The 16303-nt window shown below is 39.2% G+C and overlaps 2 long non-coding RNA genes across 3 annotated transcripts; one reads left to right on the forward strand and one right to left on the reverse strand.

The window, feature by feature from the left end:
• Positions 1-561: 561 nt before the first annotated feature.
• On the forward strand, positions 562-14870 carry LOC135287347 (uncharacterized). 2 transcript variants are annotated; one of them, XR_010351063.1, is made up of 4 exons: positions 562-629; positions 1873-1946; positions 11419-11500; positions 14721-14870. It is a non-coding gene; the product is annotated as an uncharacterized LOC135287347 (long non-coding RNA). The 2 variants fall into 2 exon arrangements; XR_010351062.1 differs by lacking the exon at positions 14721-14870 and adding an exon at positions 14527-14597.
• On the reverse strand, positions 4237-5837 carry LOC135287343 (uncharacterized). Its single transcript, XR_010351061.1, has 4 exons — positions 5734-5837; positions 5512-5584; positions 5280-5368; positions 4237-4483 (listed from the first exon to the last, which is right to left on the reverse strand). It is a non-coding gene; the product is annotated as an uncharacterized LOC135287343 (long non-coding RNA).
• Positions 14871-16303: the final 1433 nt, after the last annotated feature.

Raw genomic sequence — 16303 nt, forward strand, 5'->3', positions numbered from 1 at the left:
TCTGACAGGGCTGAGCAGCTGGGAGCTGGGGATTCAGGCATTCCTCTTCCTAAATCCCTCAGGGCCGTGGCTGAAGAGGCATTTACAGAGCACACTGAAGGCACTGGTGACTGACACGTCCCTTTAAACCTTGCCATAGCAGAGGGGCCCCTCAGCAGTGCTCTTGCTCACTCACTGGGCTAAAATGTTCTGAGCTGCAGAACAGCACCTCTGTTTCCCCAGCAATTATCTTCAGGATCTGGGAACCCAGCCTAGATCTACACTTAGCTTTCCTGGTCAGGCCAAAGGGAAAACTGTGTTTCCTGGAAAAGGTGCTGGAAATAAGTTTGCATCCAGTTTGTAGAAGTATGTGGGCCCCACTGGTTGTAGGAGTAAGTGGGTCTCAGCTGGAACAGTGTGTGGTACACATCTGGAGGAATCTGGACATCTACACTGTGGTGGAGACAGGGAGGAGGATGCTCTTTGAAACAGAAGGTGAACCAGCCTGCGGCCTGCAAGCACTGCTGTGAGGTCACCTTCCCTGCAGTCTGCCAGGGTTCTGCTGGCCCCCACTCACAGCCAGGGACTTCCAGCCCGGTGCAGGTGTCAGGGTGCTGGAAGATACATTAACATTAAAAAGGAGACCTTTAGTAAGTTGGAGCATAGTTGTGTTGGCAGCAAAAGAAAAGGTGTTGTTGTGTGCCCTACCTGCTACTCTGTCCCATGCAAGCCAATTCCTATCGCTATGTATTTTTACAGTAAAAGCACGAAATAAATCTGACCAGCACTTTGCACAATGTAGACTTATAGCTTCAGCCTTTAATTTGCTTTTTTATCTCTTTTTATATTGATTTTACTCCTTTCAGTGGCATGCCATAAATGAGAGCATCCTAATATTTATTACACCCACATATCTTTGTTATATGTCAATGCATGGCTACGAGTAACAGAAGGCAATAAAAAAGGAATAGTGTGAGAGCCACTATGTGTACAATCACTTCAATAGCTCCTTGATTATGTTATTAAGTACATGCTTTAATTCACCGTATACAAATGCAGTCTGTATTTCACCACGTGTTGTGGTCTTTAAAAACCTGTGCCCTCAGGTTGATTCCTCTAGTTCTGATTTCTGAACATGTCTTGGATCAGGCTTTTCTTCATGGCCAGACTCCTCTCCACATGCCATGTGCCTGCAGATGTGGCCCCAGGCATACCTGGAGCCCATAATCTGGAGTGTTTGCTCCAGCGTGCTTGGGGTTGAACAGTGCCAGGCATAGCCAGGCAAGCTGCCTGGGAGATATGGCTGTGGTGGGAGGATGCTGGAAACTCTGCACCACTCAGCCTCTGCTCACTGTCATGACTATTTGGAGATAGTATTTTTCCATTAGCAAAATATTTCCTTACTTCCTCTCAGCTCACATATGGGACCATGCAAAATGGAATATCTTCTCCTTGACAAGCACTTTAATAAGTTAGTAATTTATTTCCTTGTACTTCTATCAGCCTTTCTGTCCTGAGATAGATGTGAACAAAGAAAGAAAATTTTTATCCCTTTTGAAAGCTGTTAATTATGCTCAAGCTACTCATCCTCTGATAATGATACACAAGTGGAAGGCAAAAAGGATGAAAAGGACACTGAGATGGACTTAAACTGTAACCTCGCCATTTTATTTGTAAAAGGGAGGAAACACAGAAATCTCTGTGAAACCTTTCTCAAACTAAATTTATGCATCCCAAGTTAGGAATTTCCACTGGGAGCATGCTGGGAAATTAAGAGATCTGGCCCATGGACCGCTGACAAAGTTTGTATCTCTGCTGTAACCTTTGGACAGAAGCATTTTGTTGTTACCCTAATAATCCTTGCAATCTCACCACACTTGGTCTCATTTTCAGCAAAGTAGTGAAGAGTTTCCCCATCTCCACTCAGCACAGTGGATGCAGGAACAATCCTGATTTAAAGATGAGAGGTAATTACAGCACAGCTGTAAGAGCTGAAAGTACTGGTGAGAACAATGTGCACAGTCCATCAACACTCCAGTGGTAGCCTCAGGCCACCCTTCAGGTCTCCAGGTAAAGCAGGACTCTGGTGCAACTCTGATGGCCCCAGTGTCCCTAAGTGAAAAGCTACCCAACAGACTTCTCAATTCCAGTCAAATGTTAAGCACCACCTCTATCCTGATACTACCCCTTATATCTCTCTGTACATTCAGTGTGCTCAAAAAATAACCTAAGCCATAAACACTGTGATCCTTTTCAATATAAAACCTATTTTTGTTGTTGCTGTTGCAACCCACAGAATCAGCACCCATCACACACCCACACATCCCTGACATCATTTGCCCTCTAATTCCTTTTCTTTATTCACCTGTATCTCCATTTACTTCTTCTGTGTGTGCCTTGGCATCAGACAGCACACACAATAGGAAAAAAAAAAGACTGTGGATTTCCATTCTTTTTAATATATTCAATAAGTTTCAGAAAGGGAAATATTTTTATAGGTAGGAAACCTTCCTTAAGGAAAGGCAAAATGAATAAAAATTCAGTTAGCAAGTAAGAAATCAAAACCTGTTACAATATTCCATAAAAACCAACAACTTCTGGGGTGGTGTAATGCATTTTTATAGCACTTACTATGATAGAACACATAACTCTTTTAATACCGTAGGAGCGACTGAAATTAAACTGAGTGGAGAGTCCACCTACGCTTTTTTAGGGTCTTTGAAAAGGTACATAAAAGTCTAACTGTATGAGATGTCTGTAATCCATTGACAAAACAAAAATTCAGCGAAAGTGTGTGCCTGTGAGAAACACTGTATATGCTCTGCAAGCAGCTTCCAAACCACAATATCTTAGCAGCTTTCAGTTTCCAAAACAAAAAGCAATAAACTATAATGCACTGTAACACTGCCAAAATAGTTTTAACCTTGGTTTATTGTTAGATAAGCACAAATACAGCCAAAATGAATAAGGTTTTGGACTTTATCTGTTTGTATATACTTTAGAACAACCATATACATTTTTGTCTTATCCAAGAAGAGTTATTGGTGTACTCTAGTGCACCTCAAGTAGAGTTTACAGCCAAAAACGTAGTCCATTGTATTGCAACTAAACTAGTTCTGTTTTGGCTATTAGGTTTTGTTTTGTGGGTTTTTTTTCATCTCAGGAAAGATAATAGGACTAGCCAGTTTGAGATGTCAAAAATTTATTACTTGTTTTGAAAGTAAATGGAAAGAGAGAGGTGTCAGTTCCATTTGAAACATAATCTGAAGTGAGAGTGTGTATGTTAACCATTCTGGGAGTTTCCAAGTGTGATCTAAATATGAGTCTAAAACACTGGTTGTGCCTATTCATTCTTTCAATCAGTAACAGAGGCTAGGTCAAATCATAAGGTGCTACTGCTAGCAGATCCTTGTCATCTGGACCAGAGCTCCAAGTTAATGCTCCATAATTATTAGTTACAGCTAAAAAAAGTCCCTTTTTATAGGAGAGTGTAGGCTGAGTAATACCATAAGTTTACATATGACGTCCTAGTGAACCTAAGCACTAAATTTAATGCAATAAGCAATTCATTGCACAGCTTGCCCTCCTCAAAAAGTTTAATACTAAATGGCAGTGAGAGGACTCATCTCACACTCCTGCCTCCAATCACCAAATTTATTCTCCCATGGAAGTAATTTTTCCTCTCCATTTCAGATCCCCACATTTTGAAAAGTCGCCTGACTTTGAACCTCCCTAAGCAGTGTCTCTTCTTGGCTATCCAAGATTCAGAGGAACAGTTGGAAGAATACCTTTGTTCTTTTAGTCTTGTCCATCCATGTGCCTTGCTAGCAATTATCAGGTTTCAGACCTTGCATCTGTCACTGCCCTGGCCAGCACAGTTTAGGAGAATGGTGTTTTAGAGCTTTGAATGGCATCACAAACTGGTGTGCAGAAGGCTGTGGCAATAACATTCCAGATAGAAATGCCACAGATTGATGTTTTAAAACTGGTAAAATTGATATTAAAAAACACCTTCTTTTTTTTAAATACCCAAGGTACAGGATTGCACAGTGCCATGTTTTCAGCTAAAAGCAACACTTAAGAATTCACAAGGGCATGTCAAATGAAAAAGGAAAATTAAAGCCTTTCTATAATACACTCCCTCATGTTTAAACTACTAATTTTCTCATTTCCATCTCATGCCAAGGTTTTCTTGAGGCAGTCCTTGGTGGATGGGAGAAATATCAGTAACATATTCTAAGAACTGGTACTATTAACACCATTACTGAGGTGGCAGAAGCTGACGTTCACACACTGACCATTACCTTCAGGTTTCACTGTCTTTGCTGTCCTTGTTCTGCTCATATCTGTGGTTTATTAAGACAGTGTGATGTGAAACAAGGAAATTTTCCCTGAAACAGGATATTTCTTCACATTGCCTTGCCTGGAATTTTTGTTAATGGGTGGTGGCTGGAGTCCAGAAGCGTGGTGCTACATGCAGGCCATGCACTTCTCATGTTCTTGCCTACAACAAAGGTCTCAGGGCAAAACTTAACCCAGAGTTAGCACTACAATCTGAAAGGAGGTAGCTCTGTAACAAAACATCTTTTATTCATAACATAAATAAGATTTGAGAGCTTCAGATGTCTACATTCCACTGCAAGCTGGGTCTTTAATTCCCCTAAGTTCTTAAAAAATCCTAGGGTTTTTTCATGCAAATGGTCAGCATCATCACTGTCCTTCAAAAATTTGCAACTAACTAAGCCACTTAATTCTAGAATTAACTGTCAATAATGCAAATTAAGAGAGTAGAGAACCTCATCAAATTTAAATCTGGGTTGTGTGATAAATTCACAAATTATCTTGAATTGTTTATCAGAGGGCTGTTCCTGGATTTCTTAGAAATAGTATCCAGTAAATATTAATTTCTCACAAAAAAGCCAAAATATTGTTTTTTAAGAACAAGCGCAACATGGTTCCAATAAATTTTATGTTCTTTAAAATTGCTTAATCTTAGACTTGGTATTGCAAGTCCTAGAAATAACTACACGTTTGAAGCTCTTTCTTCAAATATTAAAGCATGGGAAAATTCAAACACATTTATACATTTGAATTTATTTAATCCTTCTGTTTTCTTAAGAAAAAAGAATTGTATTTATGAGCCCAAAGAAATCAGTACATATTGGGTACCTACATTAAAGTTCTCTAAATTAAAATGTTATGAATTCCTAATGCAGACAAAATATTGACATTTACCAGGTGGACAAGCTGAGACCTAGCTTTCCTTTATCCTACAGTAGAACTTGAAAGCATATACTCACAATGTGGAGCCCAGTGCAGGATTATAGAAAGTAATAATTTATGCAGTCTAGCAATCCAGTTCACTTCTTCCAGGAAAATCCATAAGTTCCTTTGGAAAACACATGGCAGATTGTCCAAAACTAGTTACTAATTGCATTTGGAATGGAGTTCTGAATTCCATGGAATAGAAATATTTGTAGCTTTTTGCTCAGTCGTGGGGTTTTGGGGTGTGACACCTTTTGCACTACCTACCATGTATCAAGTGCTTGATTGATGTGAAAACCAAAATTTCTCATATCAATAGGCAGATTTTGTTGTTCTGGAACTGCTGATGCAAGAGAAATAGTATAAATACAAAGTATGGAGAATAGTTGACATAAAGGAATGGAGAAATTTAGAAATAAAATCTGCTCTTTGTAATCTACTCTTTGTACAGACTTCCATATGATGACAGTTCAAAGAAAAAGGGCAAACCTTTTCCTTGTTAGAAAGTCAGTGATCATGACAGGTTTAATACTGCTTTTTATGGTCTGCAAGAGGATGATGCTGATCTGCTGAAGGAGTCTGACCCTCTGAACATGGAAGACAGTTCCAAATTTCTGAATGACTTTCCACAGATAACTGTGATTTCACAGAGACTGCATTGTCTCTGTTTGGTAGTGAACGCCATACTGTATGCAAATAAAAACCAAGTAGACAAAAGATCTTGAAAATTATGCAAACAAATATAGACAGAATATTCTTGTTCCGAAGTTTATCCTAGGGCTCCAGATGACAAAAACATTCAAACATTTGTTCAAAATGATTAAAATTAACATGAATTTTGCTCAAGCATCAACCTGCACCATGTTTCTTTTAGAAGCAGAGCAAAGTCAGGGAGAGGTCACAGTCACTGATTATCTATTGGATACTTTTGAAGGTAAGGAGAAGGATGGGAAAGGGATTGTGAAAAAAAATGGCAAAGAATTATACATACAAAAGGAGCAAAGCGGTAGCTAACTTGCCATTGGAAGGACAAGAGGATGAGATTATAGAAAGACTGTAAAGACCCCGTGGGCTAGAGGAATTCTGACGTTCCTGAAATTTGTGGGATTTCTTGTTTGAGTTCTGCTTCTTCCCATGGAATGCTAGCAGTTTTCTGCAATTAGCTGCAATTTGTTCCTCTTCACATTTGGTACAGTTTCTAACTATTGACTCAAGAGTGTCAGTGTTTTAGCCTTCCTAGTGGATCAGGACTGAATTTCTGCTGTATCCCACCTAAATAAGTTAGACTTCAGAAAGCCCACAGGCTCTCATGGAGTGCAACTGGGGTGAGGAGATGAACAGATGGGCAGCGGAAAACAAGGGAGAGTTTGTTGCAAAGATCAAAGTACTCAGAGTGGCAACACTTAACTCCAAGTTATCATGACTCTGGTATGAAAGAGAGAGGTTTTAACAAGTGTTTGAGGCACTATTTGCAAAGAGTTTAAGTGTGTGTTTAACTTACAATGCCGAAGTCACTCTTGAATCAACAAAATTTAAGTGTTTCTCTTTGTATATGCAATATGTGCTGTGAATATTTTGAAAACACTGATGTTCTTGTGCCTATATAAAAGCTAGCATAGGAAAAAGGTATATCCCAACTATACTGAGTAGGGTTATCCTTGATTTGCTTTCATGGGAAGAGACATCAAGTACATAATAAAACATAGCTATGAGAAGACATGATAAAACACTGTGCAAATGGAAACAAAACATGATTTCTCATAAATACCTGTGATTTTGAAAAAAGTCTCTATGCTGCATGAAAACACCACATGTCAGTTTTATATTCCTGCAAAACTTCATTTCCTAGAAGCAGTCATTGACTGAAGATCTATAGAGAAGAGGTTTTATCCCATGTTTTCAGAGAGATGAAATATTTTCCCTGTGGAAACTTCTGGGCACCACAATGTCTTCAGAAAAGTCTTAAACATTAGTTTCCACTTGATGGCAAATATATCATGAAGGCTCTGTGACCAGCTAACAAGTGAGGCTGCTGCTGCTGGAGGGGAGCAGGTGGACAACACACAGCTGATCTGATGAGTTTAAATCAGCACCTTGCAGACAGGCATTCCTCTGCAAAAGCAGCATAGGCCAGCAGTACAGATAGGCCTGAGGTGATGTGGGCATTCTTCAAACCAAATTTAAGAAGTCCCTACTTCACATCCACACTACTGACATGTCTCCCACCTCCCCAGTTTCTGTCCACTCCTCATCCCATCCCCCCTTCCTCAAACCATTTCAGTCATACAGCAGCTCTAAACTGGTTCCTCTTTATACACCTGTGGCATAGTCTTAATTATTTCTCTCCCATCTCAAGCCCCTCTTGAGATACAAAACAGTGGGAATACAGACTCAAAAGCTATTTCTGTGGGCAGGGTATGACAGAAGAACTTACTAGGAAGGGGACTGAATGAGACAGACTAAATAATCCTGGAGCCCTCAAATACATGAGACCTATGCAGCCATTTAAACTGCTTGAGCTTTAGCTCTGCTTTGTGTCAGCATCTCATTTTTCTCACAGAACAGATGCTTGTTTTATGTTGCATCTTCCATATTCTCTCAGTTTTGAGCATTTCACAATTAACTCCATCCATGACAAATAAACCCTGACAGAATTCAGTGCATGGGAGACAGATGTAAATGAGCAGCATTGCTTTGACCAGCTGTATCTGGTTGAACCTCAGCAGCAAGCTGCCTGTCAAACTCTGCCATTAAAAGACAAAACCCTCACATCTTGTGAGCTGGTGTGTGTGTTTGTGTGTGCTTCAGAGGCCTGAGCTGGAATAGAGATCATGCTAAATGGGGAAGAAGAGAACCTGTGGTGGAGCAGCTGCTGTAACTCAGCACAGCTTCATTTAGATTTCCCCCCCTCCCACAACAAATGCTAAATCTATCCTGCTAAAGAGGAGTTCAAACCATGAAGATATTCCACACAGAAGAGGATTATAAAAACCTGTGATGAGCCTGTAATGAAATTAAATATAGCCTGTGAAATGAATGTACTTTTCTTACTCTGCTCTGGGAGGTTTCATGAAGGAGATTTTGCCTCTCAAAGCAGTAAGTGTAATCTCTCATGGATAGATCCCAAAATGTCCACTAAATGTGTGACAAATTTAGATGAATGTTAAAAAGGAATGCACTAGCCTTGTCTGGGGTCTCATTTTTTTGTGTTTTTGGGGCAAGGGGAGTGTGTGTGTGCATGTGAATATGTGTGTAGGAAAAGGAGGGCTCAGCAAGTCGATCAGATTTCATTAGGTTTCTAACTGCCAGCTTTAGGCTAGTGGTTTTGGAATATTACTTGGGATCATTTCAAGTATTTTCAGCTTTGAAAAGCAAGTTGTTGTAGTTTCTAATTAAAAGAGAGGAAAAAAAGGCCCCTTTGTCAGTTAATAAATAATGGTCATTGACACTTCAGTTCAAAAAAACAGGAAACTCTGGAGCTTTCCTTTCTCCCATCTCAGCTAAGGGCTCTTGGCAAGAGACAGTGTCCCCAGCAGAGGACCACCTGCAGCTCAGGAGCAGCCAAGTTCTCAAGCTGAGATAGAGGAATTTTTTACATGACCATGATGTCCACTTCCACTCCAGCCCATCTTGAGACCAGATGCATCCAGATATAGAAGTGGAGAGTGCCAGATTTACAGTATAAAACACCTTCTTTTAGCATTACTCAGTCTATGGGATCCCTGGCTGCTTATTTTATCCCTCATAATATTAGAAAAGAATATGGATCTTGCCAAGTTTGGTAGTTTCATGTAAAGCAATGACAAAAAACCTTAAATGGTAAATTCTCTAAGAGTTCTCTTATGTCTTCAAAGCACCATGAACACTCCTGCTGAAATATACACATATTTATATATGTATATAACATCATCTCTAGGATAGGGAAAAGGTATACTTAACATTTCTACTTGCTTCATTCATGTCACTTATTTCACCTTGTTGTGACAATTCTTATCCTTGCCTAATAACATCAAAATTGTTTCATGCAGCTGTTTTAGTATCTCCAGAAACTTTAGAAAACATTTAGAAATCTTCTCCAGACACATGGAGTTTGAGATCACACTCACTTATGCTCAACTGAAGCTACAGATAAGACTCATCTTGGGATTAGTCAAGGGAATAGAAAGTTGCTGGGACTTAGGTATCTGTTATGTTTGTGCTACACATTGTCCCAGAAATCATTATATGTAGATGACTGGAAGTTTTTTGTGTCGAGATCTTCAGACACTATAGGTGAAATGAAAGCCTTGCTCTAAAATTAATCATGGCTAGAGAAGACCCCACTCATTGGTATTCCTGTGGCTCATGTGAGTGTAAGTATGGCCAAGAGCAGCTGAGCCTTGTACCTCAATACGAGAAAGGTGGGTTGGTAAAAATTTCTCTGGCCTCTCAGAAATTTTTGTTCTTGATTCTGTTTCTGTGATAATGATCCAAAAAATTTTGGAAGGGTCCCTTCATAGAAGTTTACATGACATCAGCTTTCCCTGTGACCAGCTCAAAAAACAGCTATAAGAGGTATATATGGAAACAATAAAGACCTACTGTTTTTATGGAAGTGTAATGCCATCAAATAAAATCCACCATCTATGGAAAATTTAATTAAAAGCATAACTCTGAAAGACTCACTACTAGTAATTCAACAAAAAGAACCCTTGTTTTCTAATGTAAATGAGAGTCCTGTAATGTCAGGTTTATCAGAGGGAAAAAAAAGAGCTATTCACAAACACATCAGAGGGCAGTCTGCATATGAAGATAATGAAGGACAGATGTTATCTCATCTGAGAAAAAGATGAGATGCTGTGCTTAAGTTTCATGCAATGGAGTCTCAAGAATAGGTGTTTTATGCATCATATGCCATTGAAAATTATATTGTTTTTTTCATTATATTTGGTATTATGCCTGCACTTTACAGTGGACACAGAACTCCTTGGGCAAGGTCAAGTGTTTCCAATGTGATAAACTGTCTTCACTCTATTCTTCTATGTCTGAACATCTTTCAGTTCCCTGTGCCCAATCCTCTGCCAGTCCCAGAGCACAGACACCTGTGTGAAGAAATACTGAAATACAGCTCTAAAGGATTACAAATGTTCTGGAAGAGGCTCTGACAACTCCTAGGACAGCAGAAAAGTGATTTTACATGAGTCTGATCCCTCATGCATGCCCCATGTCTGTCCGCTATGTTTAAACTACTCTTTTCTATCTCAAACACATGGAAAATTAAGCTCAATTTATCAGACATATCTCAGTATATGTGCAAAAATATGATTGCTGAATGATTGCTTTTTCTCAGGTGGATGAGAAAAATAATGGAATAGCCTATAAATAATTTTATACCCTTTGAGCAATATTTTAAAGGTAATGAGTTAATATTATTTCAACAAAGGGGCAACAGCATAAATGGTAAAGTTCTGTCATGAATAGGATTTGGCTATAAAGCAAGAATAAATATTCAGCTTTTAACATCTAAAGTGATTATTAATGACTATTTTTAATTAATTGGAAAAAACCCAGTAGAGTGCATAAAAAATAAGTGTCCCAGTATGATTTAGATCAGAATTAAACTGTCCAACTGAGAATCAAAGATGGCTTGCATTAATTTTAGATTGCTAACTTGCCTTTTTTAAAATGTTTTTAATTATTTTATTGAAGCAAACGCTTTTCTTTCAGTTTGATTGCATGAATAGAGTGGTCACTGTGCTTTTAATTGAAGAGTTATTTTAGGTCTCTTTCAGAAATCTTTCGTGCTTTTCAGCGCCCAGTCCTGCTAAAAATATGGCTGTGACATATCAACCGCTGACATTCTTTTTTATTTTTTTTATACTGGTGAGGAGCCCTGTGAAAAGGTCTTTAAAACATTTAACAGGGCTTTAAATAACTAAGTTACAGAGTATGGTTATCATGTAAGCCTTCAGTGCTTACATGATAGGTACAGAGTGTTTGATAGGTAATACTTTGTACCTACTGTAATTGCTTGTTCTTGCAGATTGCAGAGTAATCCAAAAAGAATTCTATAGTCACTCTGTATTAACATAGAACAGGACAGGTTGTAATGTATACATTCATTCTATAATTATGCAGGCATAACAAAAGACTTAAGTAGGTGTGCCACCCACCTATTTATTTCCCACAACACAGGCTGGTTCTTTCAGAGCAGAGAGATCAGACATAGTAGTGTGGAAAGCAGCCCTGGAGTAGCAAGTACGGCAAGTTCAGACAGGTACGGATAATAGCAAAATATTTTTTCTCCATTTCAGGTGCAACAGCTGAAAGTTGAATGCTGACACTACCCAGTTCTTTTCAAGTCTGTTACAGAATAGGACTGAAATATATTTTGGCCTGAACAAGTTATTATCAATTTTAATAATTTGGGGAAGTGGGGGTGGAGTGTGTAATTTATCTGCATTTTCTTTAACATATGTTCATTTATGAGTTCATTTGTTTAATCTGTGTGTGGTATTTTATCAAAAACCAATCTTTTTTTCATAAATAATTTCTCTTAGTTCTTATTATATAAGCAAAGTTCTTACATTTGGCTATGGAAGAGAAACAGGATTTATTTGAGGAGAACGAATCATTGTTAGCTTTGCTCATTGACATTGTACATTTAACAACTTTAAAAGTTCCAAGTAAATTCTCAGAAAGTTTAGGTATAACCTGCTATTGATTCTTAATTTATTAATTAGAAAATGTTAGTTTGATGTATCCCTTGGCAATAGCCTTCCTTATGATATATTTACAGATCACAAAGCAAGCAAAACCAGGAAGTAAAATAATGAAAGCCTGTGCAATATAAGCATGGATGCAATCCCACCAGCAGCTCAGCTACAAAAAAATAATTCATTTAATTGCATGCTTACAATTTACTCCATCCCAAAACATTTTTATGCTTTGAAGGATGACTAACAATCATATTAACAATCATATGAAGACACTTCTTCACCCGTATTCGCAATATACACACAGAACAAAACATTCATGGACACAGGAGATGGCTGTGCTTGCAGACGTGTCATGAACAGCACACTACCTTTGCCACCCCTTATTTTCCCAGTGATTACCATAAAAGATGCAAGACACACTGCCATAAATGATGGGTCAGCAAATTGGTTTGGGAAGAATTTAATTGCACTGGTTCAGGTGTACTGCTTTCTTTCTGGTGTGCTGTGCTGTGGGGAGCTTCCCTGGGGCAAGACACATGGGACACATGCCTCTCACTCTTAAAATAAAGGGAATGAGAAATAGCAAGTGAGGCAGGGACATAATATACTGACAGAGTTTACCTGGGCTGAGGTGAAGGTTTCGTATGGGAAATTATTTAGGAGACCACAGTTTGTTATGGGAATGTGAAGGGATAGGAACAGGAGAGGAAACGGTAAATAACAGTTCTGAGGAATAGAAATTATTTTCACTAGATTTATCAAGTGCAAGAAATTCTGGAAGTCTTACTCCATTTCTTAAAGTCCAGCCTTCTAAAATGAGAATATTGCAAGTGTACCAATCTGATGCTGGTTAACCATAACATTGCTAACAATTACCTCATACCTCAACTCTTTGCCAAGGGTTTCTATTTGCACAGAAAAAGGCTGGCAGTACCCACAGCCTTTGCTTTAGGCAAAGCCTTTCAGGTTGTTTTCCATGTTTTTCCTCTTTGTAAATGCAGTCTTTTTATAAGGTTCCCCGGCTTCATTTTTTCCATATGTTTTCTCCTTGGCTTTTGCACAATTGCCTGAAGTTTGAGGGCTGGGTTCTGCCCCATGTGGTGTCACAGAGAGAGGCCGGCTATGCCCACCCCTTGGTCTGGGGCCCAGTGGGACTTTCCCAATGTCTCCAGGCTCTCCACCCCACCAAGGAGGCAGTGTCCCCCTTGCTGTCCCCACAACCTTCAAAGAGTCCCTAGAGCCATCACCCTTCCTCCTGCTTGGCCTGAGCACAGATGGAAATGGATCCCAGTTGCACAAATGGGCAGCTCTCAGCAGCCAAATTAGTGCCAGGCCACTGATAGAGTGCATTTAAATATCCGGAGCCAGGAGGCCCAGAAAAAACAACCAGATAAATGTGGGGTAACTTAAGCTGGCCAACATAGGATTCCCGGGCAAGAGTAGGATTTAGCTCTCTTTTAAAAGGTAGTTCTGTTGATTTTTTTAATAGAGGAGCAGAGGATTCTGTTAACATACACTTCACAGCTACAAATCAATTCCAGAAGTAGGGTAGATGCAAAAGCAATGTTAAAAAAACCCAAAAGACAAAGTCTGTTATCCCAGCTGAATTCAAAGCAGTGAATCCTAAAATTCAAGTCCCCATAAATCTGATTTAGGGCAATTCTTTGAAATAAAATTGCTTTCCTCCCAAGAGAGCTGCCTTACACTTAGAATAAGTGACCAAAGTCTGTGTTTGTTGAAGGTGATCAATTTGACACACACGTTAGTAGATGTATGAGCAGAGATTGTGATCTAAATATAGTAATTTTTACACTTTCTCTAAGCTCAATGAATAATTAAGTGGGCACAGTAGGACAAGAGAGACTGAGAGGATATCAGAACTAAAGACATCTAGCTTTGCTTTGCAGTGGTTAGATGACCTAGGTTTGAATCCCATACACAGAGAAGTCAGAGGAAAGATTTCTAGCTGGATATTCCACCCTGGCTAAGCCCTCCCAACACTGATTTCTCTGTGGTGAATGACAGGGGAAGACATAGACTTGAATTATTGTGCTTCGTTTGGAAAGAATCACCCACAGTCCTAAAAGTAGTTGAGAAAGAAGGCAAACCAAGATATTTCTGTAACATGCTAGAGCTCAGTCATGAGTTACACACTAATTTTATGATGTCAAGATTTAGACAGAAATATGCAAGAACTTAGGCCCTGGAAATTGTGAGTACCAAAGGCAAGCCAGGGAGGAGTATGAGGTGAATAGACAGAAAGATAAGTTTAATAAATCTGTCCAAATTTTCCCAGCTTGAGTATGTATCAGGAAAAGATGTCATGTTCCCTAGTGAGAAATTTACACCGAAACAAACAAACAAACAAACAAGAAACTATGGCAAAGACTCTTATTCATTTCAATGAAGAGAAAAATGCTCCACAGGTTTATGAAAAGGCTAGATCTGCTCATTTGAATTCTTTGGCAGCTCTGTAGTAAAACTATAAACACACAGCTTATCTTGAAAAAGCAAAATATCTAAAGCTAGATAATTCAGAGGTTAGGAAATAGACTTAAGGACTATCTTTGTGACACCAATCCAGCTTTTTTGTGCATATGCATCAAGATAGGACCCTGGACCACCCTTGCTCTGTCCTATGCTCAGGATGGATGGTAAGTAGGTTTGTAAAAATCCATTTCTTCTGTTTATTGTCCCCAGTGTCTTTACTCTAAACTGTTTAAATTCTAGTAGAATTCAATATAATTGATTTTTTCCTTCTGTTTTTTCTGTACTTAGGACCACAGTGCCTATGTGGGATACTTCAGTATATTTCCCAGCTCAGTGGAAACAGGAGCACACAGGCAGCTCTGTGCTTCTAAGTCTCAAATGACAAGATATTGGATAATCTGGACTTCAGCAGAGCTTTTTTCACTGCCATACTGTACATTTGACAAGTCATCAGGTCTTGGAAGCAATTCAAATAGTTAGTTAAAATCCCTATTACCATATATAATCGGTGGGGATATGTGTGTTTTAAATTACTCTTTTGCATGATTCATTTGGCAACCTTAATAACATCCCAGCTCAGTAATTTTCTAGCTAGCATGTTTCTCAGGACAAAACTTTGAGACACAATAACCCCATGCAGCACTACAGGCTGGGGGCAGAGCGGTTGGAGAGTGGCTTGCTGGAGATGGATCTGGGGATGGTGGTAGAGAGAAGCTGAGCATGAGCCAGCAAGTGCCCAGGTGACTAAGATGGCCAGTCTCATCCTGACTTGTACCAGGAGCAGTGTGGCCAGCAGGACTGGGAAGGGGATTCTTCCCCTGTACTTGGCACTGGTAAGGCCACACATCAAGTGCTGAGTCCAGTTCTGGGCCCTCAGTTCAGGAAGGACATTAAGTTGCACCAGAGGATGTTTTGGTTGGATATTGGAAAGAATTTCTTCACAGAAAGAGTGATTGCACATTGGAATGGGCTGCCCAGAGAGATGGTGGAGTCACCATCCCTAAAGGTGTTTGAGGAAAGACTGGATGTGACACCCTGCCATGGTGTAGTTGGCACAGTGGTGTTTGGTCATAGGTTCGGCTTGATGATCTTAGAGGTCTTTTCTGACCTAATTATTCTGTGATTCTTTCATTATGTGTTAGAACAGATTCAGGATGATGCATTCCTTTAGTTATTTGAGGATTGTTTTAGGACAAATTTCAACACTAAGGTCCCTCAAAAGGAGGGTCTCCACATATTCACTTGGATAATAATGCTTTTACAATTGGCTCTTCCATGGTGCTGACTACTGCAATGGGGATAGACTCTCTCATTCACAGAATCATAAAATGGTTTCATTTGGGATGGGATCTGGAAATCATCAAGTTCAACACTTCTGCTGCGAGCAGGGATACCTTCAACCAGACTAGGTTGTTCAAAGGCCATCCAAACTGGCCTTGAACACTTCCAGGGATGGGGCACCCACAACTTCTCTGGGCAAATTGTTCATGTGCCTCATACACTCAGAGTGAAGAAATTTTTCATATAACTAATCTACACTTACTCTCTGTACATGAAATACCAGATTTTTTTTCCTCTCTTTCTAAGGGTATTTGGGTTTTTGAAAAGCTTAAAAAAAAGAGCTGAATTGTATGGAACATCTCATTTAAAAACAGGTTTGTTAATTCTTCTTTAGCATTCTCTCAGAAAAAGCAAAAAAAGACTTGTTTCCTCAAAGCAGAAGAACACAGAGTACAGCTGGAGTGGCATTATGCATTTTTATATCCTCTGTTTCTGTTTTTAATACATACTCAAACTTAAGACAAAAGCACAGTGAATATTCCTTTGCAAATTACTTTAGCTTGTGGAGTGACAGTGTGGGCTGAAGAAGG

This window comes from Passer domesticus, chromosome 1, assembly GCF_036417665.1.
Source record: "Passer domesticus isolate bPasDom1 chromosome 1, bPasDom1.hap1, whole genome shotgun sequence".
Classification (NCBI taxonomy): domain Eukaryota; kingdom Metazoa; phylum Chordata; class Aves; order Passeriformes; family Passeridae; genus Passer; species Passer domesticus.